This window comes from Arvicola amphibius, chromosome 12 (genome assembly GCF_903992535.2).
Source record: "Arvicola amphibius chromosome 12, mArvAmp1.2, whole genome shotgun sequence".
In the NCBI taxonomy this organism is placed as follows: Eukaryota; Metazoa; Chordata; class Mammalia; order Rodentia; family Cricetidae; genus Arvicola; species Arvicola amphibius.
In genome coordinates, this window is record NC_052058.2 from 108,788,287 (window position 1) to 108,799,431 (window position 11,145).

The window sequence follows — 11,145 nt, forward strand, 5'->3', positions numbered from 1 at the left end:
GGGGCTTTGTGACAATAGGTGGCAGGGAGCACTCTTTTTGCCACAAGTGTCCTCCACCTGCATAACCAACTTCATAAGAGCATTAAAGAGGTCACATAGAATATAGAAATACATTTTAAAGTTGCTTAAATGTCCTTCAAGGTGAGTCTTTACGGGGCTCTCTTATCTTTCTTGCTCATACTGTGTTCGCCCTTGGCCTAGCCCTGGAGCTGCCTCCTCCATAAGTCCCTCTCCGCTCTCCTCCCAGTGTTGCACTCAGATGAAGCTGGGCTGCAAGGGTGGCCTCTGCATCACTAGGCTAAAGCACTGCAATTTCAGAGATTAACTCAGTTTACTGTGTCACTTCAATGTATCTTTGAAAATTACTTCAAGGTGACAAAAGCAATACTATTTCATTAAATTCTCTGTTCAGCTTTAAAGTACATATCAAATCTTAAAGATTCTAATCTATGCACATAGGGTCCCAGCAGTCATCTCAAAGTGGGCAATGGTGTTTAAGTGGCCAGCTCATCCCAAAGCAACTGTCTCTCTGAAAGCAGCCAGGGCTGTCACACCCTTTGCAAGGCATGGTCCACAGCACCCAGTTCTTTGTATGGGGAGTATGGCAAGACAGGATTTAAAACACACCAACCTCATAGACAGCATGGTGGTTAATGGAAATATGAATATCCTAGAACCCTCTGGTGTCCTGTGAGTCCACTGCCCTGAAAAAGCCTCCTGGCCAAATTGCTTTTTCTAAGCATCAAAATTACAGGAGTTGTTCTAAACCCATCCTTACCTGTTCTCCTCCTCTTTTCCTAAGGTCTTAGCTAGCTATGGCAGGTCACCTTCTGGGTGACTCTAGGCCCACCTGCCACTCCTTTCTATCCTGGGATGTTCCAAACAAAATCAGGAAGTCTTAGACAAGAAGCAGATGGTAAGGGAGAAAAAGTCTGCAGAAGACATTTCCGCGTTACATAATGCTGGGCATGAAACCTGCTAGCATCGGCCTTGGAAATAACTACTGGCCTATTGCTGCAGAGTAAACCACACCCAGATAGTCATAAAGAAAAATTCTCTATTTTTGATAATTATGAAATAATCATATAAGTAAAGATACTAACACTTTAGTAAATAACAGGTTGGAGAAGATCTGTATTTTTAATGTGTGTGTACATGATGTGTATGTGCGTGTGTGATATGAATTCACGTTCCTGTGTTTGCATGTTTGCAAATATGTGCATGTCCACAACACACATGTGGAGGTCAGAGGACATAGATATTGGTCATTACCTTCTACCTTGTTTGAGAGGGTGTCTCTTTGTCATTCTCTGCCACAAACACCAGGCTAGCTGGCACATAAGCCTCCAGAGAGTCTCCTGTCTCTCCTTTCTTTGTTGCTGGGACACTGGGATTACAAATGTGTTCTCCGACATTCAGCTTTACTTGGCAGCTTGGAATACAAGTCCTGTCCTCAGGCTTGCAAAGCGAGCACTTTACCCACTGAGCCATCTCTCCAGTCAGTGGACCAGACTCTTTAAGGTATTTACCATTTTTCTTTTACTCAGTAACTGCTCATGGAACAGCAAATACCTTCCGAGTCTTGAGCCAGGCCCCGTGAGACAAGAAATGTATAAGTCACTAGTGTAGCACAGCTGTTCCCAGTTCTTCCCACTTACATGCAAGAAATACTGAATTGTAGCTAAAAGGGTCATAGAGCTTGCTCGGGACCAGAACAGTGCAACACACTTCTGGGCAGCATTACGGAATTGATTGACACATGAGCCACTTCCTCTCTTGAGTGCAGTGATCCTTTAGGATCAAGCTCCATCACGCTCTATCAGTTTAGGGTCTGAGCGAATACAAAGAGACTGGCCTTACTACTCAGTAAGCCCAGGAAAGAAGCTGCCAGGCAGGGACATGTGGAGTGCTCCTTACTACAGCAAAATCTGTAACACATCGATGCTGGAAAGGACTGGAAAGAAGCCCACAAAAGTCTACCTGTCCCATCTGTCTTCTAAATCAGGTAACACAGAAATGTAGACTTTGGTTCAAACTTGATGCACAGCAGGGTGTGAGAAGCACCTTGAGAAGGTACAGGAACAATGGTCAAGAGGAAATGAAAACAGAATGACCTCCCTACATCGGTTGAGCCTCAGCAGCCATGGAGAACCCAACTGAAGAGTTCAAAGTTCATTAAAAAAAAAAGGCTATTTCTGACCCAGCCCAGCCACTTAGGGAGTAGAGAGCACCCTGGAGACAAAGATAATCAAGCAGAGGCTACATGAGCCTCCTCGGAGGCTCTTCCCTTATCTCCGTCCCTTACAACTAGGCTTACATTTCTCTTTCTGCCTACAAGCTCTCTTGAGGGTGATTCACGACTGTGTCTCTACCCATCACGTAGACCTGTATCTATTAAGTGCCTAAGAACATCTGCTGAATGAGTTAGGTTCCAAGAAAGCTTTGGAACCAAAGGTCAGTCATGCCAACCTAAAGCTAAACCCCAGGGAAAAGAGACTCCTCGTGGGGGCGGGGGGGGGATGAAATGCAGCAGCATTTCATTATGAGTTATCATAGCACATGGTTAAAAATCACAATAAAACCTAATACTACACTGTGGCTATCTTTGCTCTTGGACATGCAATTACATGTGCAGGCAACTGTTTTCTTAGATGGAAAATTGTAGGTGAGTTTTTTTTTTCTATTAAAAAAGCCACACCCTTGGTTCTATTGCATTATTACATTCTCTGTTATTCCATCACGTGGTTTTCCTTCTTGCTGCAGCCCAGGACACACCCTGAATTACTGCTGACAGAAAAATCACTTGTCAGAATACCTCCATCCTAACACCATTTTAGGAATCTTGTCTCCCCAAAGTCTTTGTTTCAGCAAGAGGCACATAACTGCTCCACTTCTAATTATTTTCCAAGCTTTCGATAGGATTAACATGGGTGTCACTCCTTGTTTTAAAGTCACCTTTCAAAGCAAAACTACTCTAGACCTGAATGACAAGAGTCTCAAGTTTCTTAAACTTTATTTTGAAAGGGAATTGGGGGAACTGTAAAGACCACTCACTGTAGTCCTTGATGCTGTCGTGGGGCGCAAGATCCCAGGAACCTGTGGCCTTCTGCAATCTGACTGCCTAGGAAAGGAAACCCCGAGTCCAGCCCTGTGTGGGATTCTGTATGCCAGTGCAGAGGTGTGTGTCCTGGTCCATCTGAAGGTGAGGTTTCCATGCACTCTGTCAAATTAATCTGATCTAGTGAGGCTCATCACAATAGGCCTATCCTTGAAAAGAGATGAACAGGCCAGAGTTTTCTGGAAAAAAAACCAAACCCTAAAGATAAAATGCGGGAGAGTTCAATGGTTTGTATTTCTAAAAGTGGAAACTTAACTGAAGCTTTGCCTTCTCCAGGCTTCCCAACAACCCTTCTCTCCTTCCCAACAACCCTTCCAGTAACTTGGTGCCAGTCCACCCTGCTCATGACATGGCAAATGCTATTACCATAAAAGATGGGAGAGAAACAGTACTATCTCCTAAGGCGGCCACTGTACTCAACCAGGGCCCTAACTGAGCACTGGTCAGATTTCTCATTGGCTTCACAATTATCAGCCTTCCTACAATATCATTAGATGACGTCCCTACTGTAGACAAAAGACTGCCTATATCCAAGCCCACATTCAGGTACAATTTTCTACGAACAGGCAGCATCAAAATTTTCACCATCCACTGGAACTAATACACTCCAATGTAAGCTGCCCCCAGTGGCCTCTCCAAAAAAAAAAAAAAAAAAAAAAAAAAAAGGATGAAGTCATTTGCAATTTGTTGTTGGAACAAGACATTCAAATGAAGTTCCTTAGATAGGGCAGGTTTTGTTTGCCTGGTTGGGCAGCCCCCACTCCTTCACAAATGGGAATGCTGTGGAAGCAGAAACCACCCAAGCAGTCCTGGGCCAGCACTGTGGGCCCAAATAACCCAGAGACACCCAGGCAGTTACACAGATCAGCAGGGTTACCTGGATCTGTCGCGCGTCCCTTTCACCCCCTTCTGCGTGATGACATCAAGTGGAAAGCATATGCATTGGGGAAGCAAGAGGCTGACAAGCAGGAAGCGCGACTGAGACCCAGCTTTGTTCAGCCTGCAGTGGAACATATGCAGTAAGGGGTTAGATACACGCGTCACAGACAGAAATCCAAGCACCCTCCAGGGCCACTGGGATAGGAGTGGGTGTCCCGGGAGGGTGAGACTGAGGGGTGGAATGCTGTCAGGGCAAGGAAGGGGCATGATGGTTCTCCCCAATAAATAACCACCTCCCAGCTCCTCTGCAGTCTCCCCCGCCCCCAAGTTCTCCCGCGGTATAACAGCTACCAGCAACAGTAATCCCTCAGAAAGATAGGAGTACGGATGGAGAATACCATCATCTTGGGGCAAAGATACACTGGCAAAATACACTAGTTAACCCACACAGCTGGCAACCCGGGGCGCATAGTCACCAGGGCTGCAATTTGCGAGCATCCTTTCCTTGCCCGGGCCACCACCTCTTCAAGTCGCTGTCACTGTTTTGTCAATTACCCTACTGTTTCCAAATCTGTGCAGCGCTCCCCCCCCACCACCACCACACCCCCACGGTAGGCGGGATCCCAGACCAAAGCTTTCCAAGCAGCTCTCTACAAGTCCAGCTGGCTTTGTCCTGCCGCTGTCCTTCCAGGAGCAAGCGCCCCAGGCCCCTGGGTCGGCACAAAAGACCCCTGGAATCTAGCCCTCCACTCGGTTCCCTTTTTCCAAGAATGGCTCTGGGTCAACTTCTAGCAGGACATTGTGGACTGGGAAGGCAGGACAGGACTGCAGGGGACTACCCGGGGCTTGGAAAGGCTGGGGGGCACAGCATGGACGCGCGCGCTCACACTTCAAGGGCGCGCGCAGCTCATGCACAAGGCGAGCTCCCGGGACAAGAGCTCCAAAGGGGCATCCCAGGACTCAGAGGAACCAGAGACAGCTGCCACGGCCCCATCGCGCTCCCAACTTGAGCAATGCCCGGGAGAAACGCAACTCCCGGGACCACCTCCCCGGAAGACTCCACTCCAGCTCCGCACTTTTTTACCCAAATAGGCCACCCCAATCACAGTCCAAGAGGTACCCCCAAATGTATCCTAAGCTACCGTTGCCCTTCCCGGTTTTCATTAGGAGCAGGCATTCCCGCGCGCCCCCTCTACACCCGGGGCCGGGGAGCATACAGAGCCGGAAAACAAACCGAAACTCACTGACCTCTCTCGGCCGCCGGCTCGGACTCTGCTATGTTGGCTGTGGCCACAGCAGCATGGGAAGCATGAGCAGCATCCCGGGGGTCGGTGCTGCGTGCAGCGCTCTGCCAGACGCGCGTTGGGGGCCGCCTGCCGCCTGCTCCTCCCGCCGCGGGTTGCGGGGCGGCGCGGGCAGAGTGGCGGCGTCTCCTCCCGCAGCCCAGCTCCCGGCCGGTCCTTCCCTTGGCTTCAGGCGGCGCCTTCCATCTGCCCCGCCACCCTCCGCGTCCTGGATTGGACACCCTCAGCCAGGCGCTGGTCACCGAACGGGAGCTTTTTGTGTCACCCCAAAGACCCAAGCGCTGAAGGGGGCGGGAGGCTGAGCTCTGCTCCACGGCACCGCCCCTCCCCGGCGGCTCCGCCCCCTCCCGCACCCCACCCGGCAGCCTGGCCGGCACGTCCGTGTCTGTCTGTCCCCAGTCGCCAACCTCCTGGGTGCGGGAGAGGGGAGGACTGGGACGCGCCCCTGACCCACCCAAGACCAGCAAGCACCTGGATGTCTTGCCTTCCCCGCACGGAAGCAGGACCTGAGCGGGATCAGGTGTGACCTGGAGCCCGGGTGCCCGCAAGCTGGAGCAGCTGGCCTGGCCAAGGTGGTGGTGACCCAGCTGAGACTCAGGACTCAGGACTCAGTACAGAGGGGTAGAGGAGTCTAGACTGTTGTCTTTCCCGCGGGTTCTTTTTGGCTGTCCCCAAAAGTTCACGAGCCCAACCACAGCAGGAACCTGTCAGCGTGGAAGGGCATATGCACCCGGGGAGGCCCACAGGGACACCTCACACCTGGACCTCGCGTTGACAAAGCATGCAGGATAGGAAAGCAGGAAGGAACAGGTGCTAGAGATAATAAGGAAGCTTAGGTGGACTTCTAAGCTCATCTGATCGCCTATGTTAAAGCCCAACTTCGGGTTCGGTAGTAAAGTGCTTGCCTAGCATGCATGAGAGCCCAGGCTTATCCCCAGCACCCCAAAACAAAAATAAAGCCTAACTTAATAACTCCTTCCTTACAGGCATGCTCTTAATGTCATGTAATCCCAGAAAATCAAGGGGCTCCTCCTGCCTCTTTGCTTAGCATATAGTGGGGAAATGGGAAAGGAAGGTATCTGGGACACCACGCCTGAGTTCTGGCTTCTTTTGGGATTCATTCCACCAAGAAACGCCCAGTGTCTCTCTCCATCACCACCGTTCAGCTGAAGGATCTTTTCTGTTAGCCGATAGAACAGATGGCCTCGCCTAGCTGCAGGTACTGAGTGCCTGGATGGATCCCATGCTCCTTCCTGTGCAATGGTGGTTCTCAGCCTTCCTAAAGATGTGACCCTTTAATACAGTTCCTCACGGTGTGGTGACCCCAACCAAAACGTTATGTTCATTGCTAATTCATAACTGTAATTTGCTACTGTTATGAGTCATAACGTAAATATTTGTGTTTACCAATGGCCTTAGGCAACCCCTGTAAAATGATTGTTGGACCCCCAGGGTTCATGGCCCAGAGTTTAAGACCTGCTGTTGTAGTAGCAGCCCTGAGACCCACAGTGGCTATGTATGACTTAAGGAAACAATGTTGGTAGCAGGTCCCTCTTGCTTTGTCCCACACTTACAACTTGAGGATGGTGCTCAAACCGAAAATCTGCATCTAAGAGACTGATAAAGTTTGTAGGTTAGTGAAGTTCTGGGATTCCAGTGCTTCCTCTAGTCACCAGGCTGTCTTGCCCCATTGTTCCCATTAGAACCTCTATAGCACCCCACAGAGATGCTGTATGCATGTCTTAGGAACCTAAGATTACTTTGTATGAATATTTTCAACTTTAATACAGAAGAAAAATTTCTAGCCAGGTGGTGGTAGCACATGCCTTTAACACAGCACTAGGAAGACAGAGACTAACAGATCTCTGTGAGCTTGAGGCCAGCCTGGTCTACAGAGTGAGTTCTGGGATAGTTCTGAGACAGAGAACCCTTGTCTTAAGAAACCAAAATAGGAAAGAAAAAAAATGTCTTTGGAATCAGGGCTTTTACACATGAACCCGAGGCTAACCTGAAATTCACCGTGCAGCACAGACAAACCTGTTTGGTAATCCTCCTGCCTCACCTTTCTAAGTGCTGGATTTACAGGTGTGAGCCACTACGACTTACTTGGAAAACTAATTTTTAGTTATATTTTATTTATGGGGCACACACCTGCCATAGCACAGGTATGGAGGGCAATTTGCATGCTCAGGAGTCAGTTCCCTCCTTCCTAGGTAGGCTGAGCTCCGGTCATGTAGCTAAGGCCAGGCATCTTTATTCACTAAGCCATGTTGTGGGCTTTGGAAAGAAAGATAATAATGAGAAGCTAAGCAAGGAATTAACAACTCAGACGTTGGTCAGAAGCTTGGAATAAAGGTGATTCATAACACCCCAACATTTTACCAGTAGTGCTCAGACCAGAAATATTATTATGCACGAGTGCCTCTGAAGATTGCTTTTAAGAAAGTAATTTCAGGATTCAGTAATTATTCTAAAATGTTTCAACGTCCCTCCAATTGCTTTCTAGACAATTCTTTGGGGTGGGAAATGCAAGAATTCTGCATGTGGAAAGTAAGAACCTCCAACTTTATTCATTTCCATTTCACAGAGCATCATGGGGGTCTGCCTTCAGTCCAGTCTTGTAAGGCGGCCACACAGGGAAGGTTAATTAACGGGAACAGGCTGCAATGGGACCGTTCCTGAGACACACTGGAGGCCAGAATCTGGACAGGCAGCTATGGTCTAAGTCACGGGAAGAACAGGCAGAACATGTTGTAACAAATTCATCTGCGGAACAGCCAGGAGCCAGGCAGCTAAGACCAGTCCGAGTTCAGAGCTGCAAGCCGGCAAAAGCCTGCCAGAGAAGCTGGAATCACGCTCACAACCTACTGCGCATGCGTGTTGGGGAGAACAAGTGGGCACCTGAGGTCTGGGAGAGAGAGCCAGGGTTAGATGCACGTGCACAGACCTGGAAACAAGATAAAGAAACAGATACTAGGTCTAGGGAAGTTGATTGGTAACGTGCTCACTGTGCAGCCATAAAGACGTGTGTTTCATCTCCGAAAACCTACATAAAAAGCACAGTGTAGTAGTGTGCACACCTAATCCTTTGTAATCCTAGCACTGGTGAGGTGGAGATCGTCAGATCCCCAGGACTAGCTGGGTAGTCGGGCTAGCTGAATCGGGGAGCTTGTCGGACATCTTTAAAAATCAAGGTGAGTGGCACCCGAGGGATGAGACTTGAGGTTAACCTCTGGCCTCCGTACACATAAATATATCTGCGCACACATGTGATTCAAACAGCCAATCATCATAAAATATGGACTATGCTCCAGGAGGATTAGGATGAGGGGTGGGGGAGCCACACATCTAAGTTCCTGCTGCTCAGAACTCACTTTATTGTGGAAACAGATATTCCACAATAAAGGGACAATGAGAAGGGTGAGGAAGAATGAATTAGAGAGCCCATGAAGCCTGCATGTTGGGGTACATGTTAGACAGATGACAGGAAGCCTCACTCACAAACTTCTTTGGAACTGAAGGCTATGGGGGAGCACACAATGCCAATCAAATGAGGAAGAAACAGCAAGAGTAGAGAGAAGGCCACAGGACATGGCCACAGGACAGAAGGGCAGCGAGCCCATAACTCTGGTGGATACTTCACCCCAAGGTTAAAGCAAAGGATGGGACTTAAGTTCTTATCTTTGTGCCTGCAGCGTGGAGCAGAGATACTCAGTAAATGTTTATTGAGCAGAGTTCTTAAATTCTGAGAACCTAGGATGGAGCTGAGATCAGTTGGATGCCCAGGCAGAGCTTCTACCAGGATGACACATGCATAAAAGAATGTGGTGATCTTGTGGAGATAACTTTAGTGAGCCTCTTCCTGGTCTTTGAGGGCAAGGATCACCTTTCAATTTGTACCATCAGCAACTAATCCAACAAGGAGGGGTAACGACAGGAGGGAGTCAGAAAAGAAGAGAGAGTAGCTAGGAAGAGGAAACAGACCAGTTCTGCTCTGTGCTCTCACTCCTGAGGCTCAAATGCAAATATTGAGGATGTTCAGCACATAGCTGGCCAATGCTTTGCAAAGTAAGGTCTTTCTCCCTCCGTCTTTGTCTGGCATCCTAGATCCCAAAGAGAAGCCACATCTAAATGATTAAGATGTCAACTGCCAAGTCATCTTTCTCCAGATTTGTAGAACCCACAGGAACGGGTGACCTTTAGAATGTGTGCCCCCCCATCTTTTAATTCTGGGTTGAAGCTAACATGGGACATGCACATTGCTCTGACTCCGTTTCTGTTGTTTCAGCATCAAGGATTAAATCCAGAGCTTCATGCATACCGTGCAGACAGTCTACCACTAAGCTAGTCCCAAACCTGCTCCACACTTTAACTTAGAGAGAAGTGATATGTTTTAATTAGCCCCTGGAGGTCAAGAGCAATAATTAGAGAAAAGGAAGAAATGGAACCACAAGTCCTGGAGGGCAAGACCTCATCCTGTATGACAAAGTTACTTGGCATGCTACTTGCCTGATCTCCATTCTATGCCCATCCTACACTTCTATAAAAGTCCTTTGTACCACTGAGTGCCCAAGGTGAGACCCTGAAGAAACATCGTCGTGTCTTCTCAGGCGCTGAGACAAAGCCTGATTTCCCTCCCGCAAACACTGTCCCCTGAGTACTGACATCCAGGTGGTGAGCAGGTGAGTATGGGAAGATTATCAAACATGTTTGAATCTATTTGTTAAAAAGAGGATCTTGAAGCCAGATCATCTAAATCACAAATTTTTACAACTCAATAATTTTTAAAATCATATTTATTATTGTAGGGTGTGTGCCATAGTGTGTACAGAGGTCAGAGGACAGCTTGCAGAAGTCCGTTTTCTTCCACCGTCTGTGTCCTGGGGTCAAACTCTGGTTATCAGTCTGATGACAATCTTCTTCGCCCACTAGGCCTCCTCAGCAGCCAACTCAACCACTTTAGTAAACAGGAAGACGTTCTACATGTTAAACAAATGTGAAATACAGTTAAATTACAGCCAAGTTGTTTAAAAACATCAAAGTGGAAAGTTACATCTAGATAGCTTTCACAGGCTGCCAGTGCAAACACCAAGAGGTATCCTCAGCAATGATGTCAGCCTGCTTCCTGACCAGTCTACAATTGATTCTCTAATGTAGCACGAGTTACCATAAAGGATATATACTCTGAAAAGTATCTGAGGACTCTTAGGGAAGGAGGAGCTAAGATTATTTGCAAAAAAATGCATGCTAAATGTAATGTTCATTTCAAAACTGGTTGTTACTTGGGCGTCTATTAAAGCCAGTCCCAACAGGCCCATTATTCTGGCAGGGGATTCTGAATGAGAGAGTCTATATTTGACATATTGTCTTATTTATTTAGACCCAGGGCTATCTAAGGACAATGACATCCCATCTCAAAAAAAAAAGGTACAAGCATTTTGAGGACTTCAAAAGATGTTCATGGAAACTACATCTAAGATTGCTTTCTAAAAGCTGTAATCAGTTAAATAAAACATGTTTGATATGCACAAAATGTATTCCAAATCCAAGTTGGCATGGCTATGATCAAACCCTTAGTTTGGGTCCTGACTAAAAGCAATCTGTATCCTGGCTGAGTGTCCAAGTCCTCTGGATACCTTCTACAGTAGCAGGCATCAACCATTTTTTCTTACTACGATCATATGATATGGGGCTGAATGAGGTCCTCACTCCCATCAATAAATGGACAAAATCTTGAATGTAACTGTGGGAGAGGATGTCATCATGATTACCGTGCATCCCTTACCATTCTCCCTGCTGAACAGGCTGGCATGTCCTTGAGTGGCTGGAATGTGGAGTGCCTCT

General features: G+C 47.7%; 1 protein-coding gene across 6 annotated transcripts in view; it reads right to left on the reverse strand.

Moving 5' to 3' along the window:
* The window catches only part of Rnf152 (ring finger protein 152), a 73,671-nt gene extending 68,086 nt beyond the window's left edge, over positions 1-5,585 (reverse strand). For 4 of the 6 annotated variants that reach the window (XM_038349395.1, XM_038349396.1, XM_038349399.1 and 1 more), the window contains exons 1-2: positions 5,246-5,585; positions 3,996-4,118 (exon numbers count right to left, since the gene is read on the reverse strand). The gene's annotated coding sequence lies outside the window, so the exon portion shown is untranslated. Of the gene's footprint in view, positions 1-3,054; positions 3,317-3,995; positions 4,119-5,245 lie in introns of all 6 variants that reach the window. The other 2 variants (XM_038349398.1, XM_038349401.1) reach the window with 2 other exon arrangements.
* Between the last annotated feature and the right edge of the window lie 5,560 nt (positions 5,586-11,145).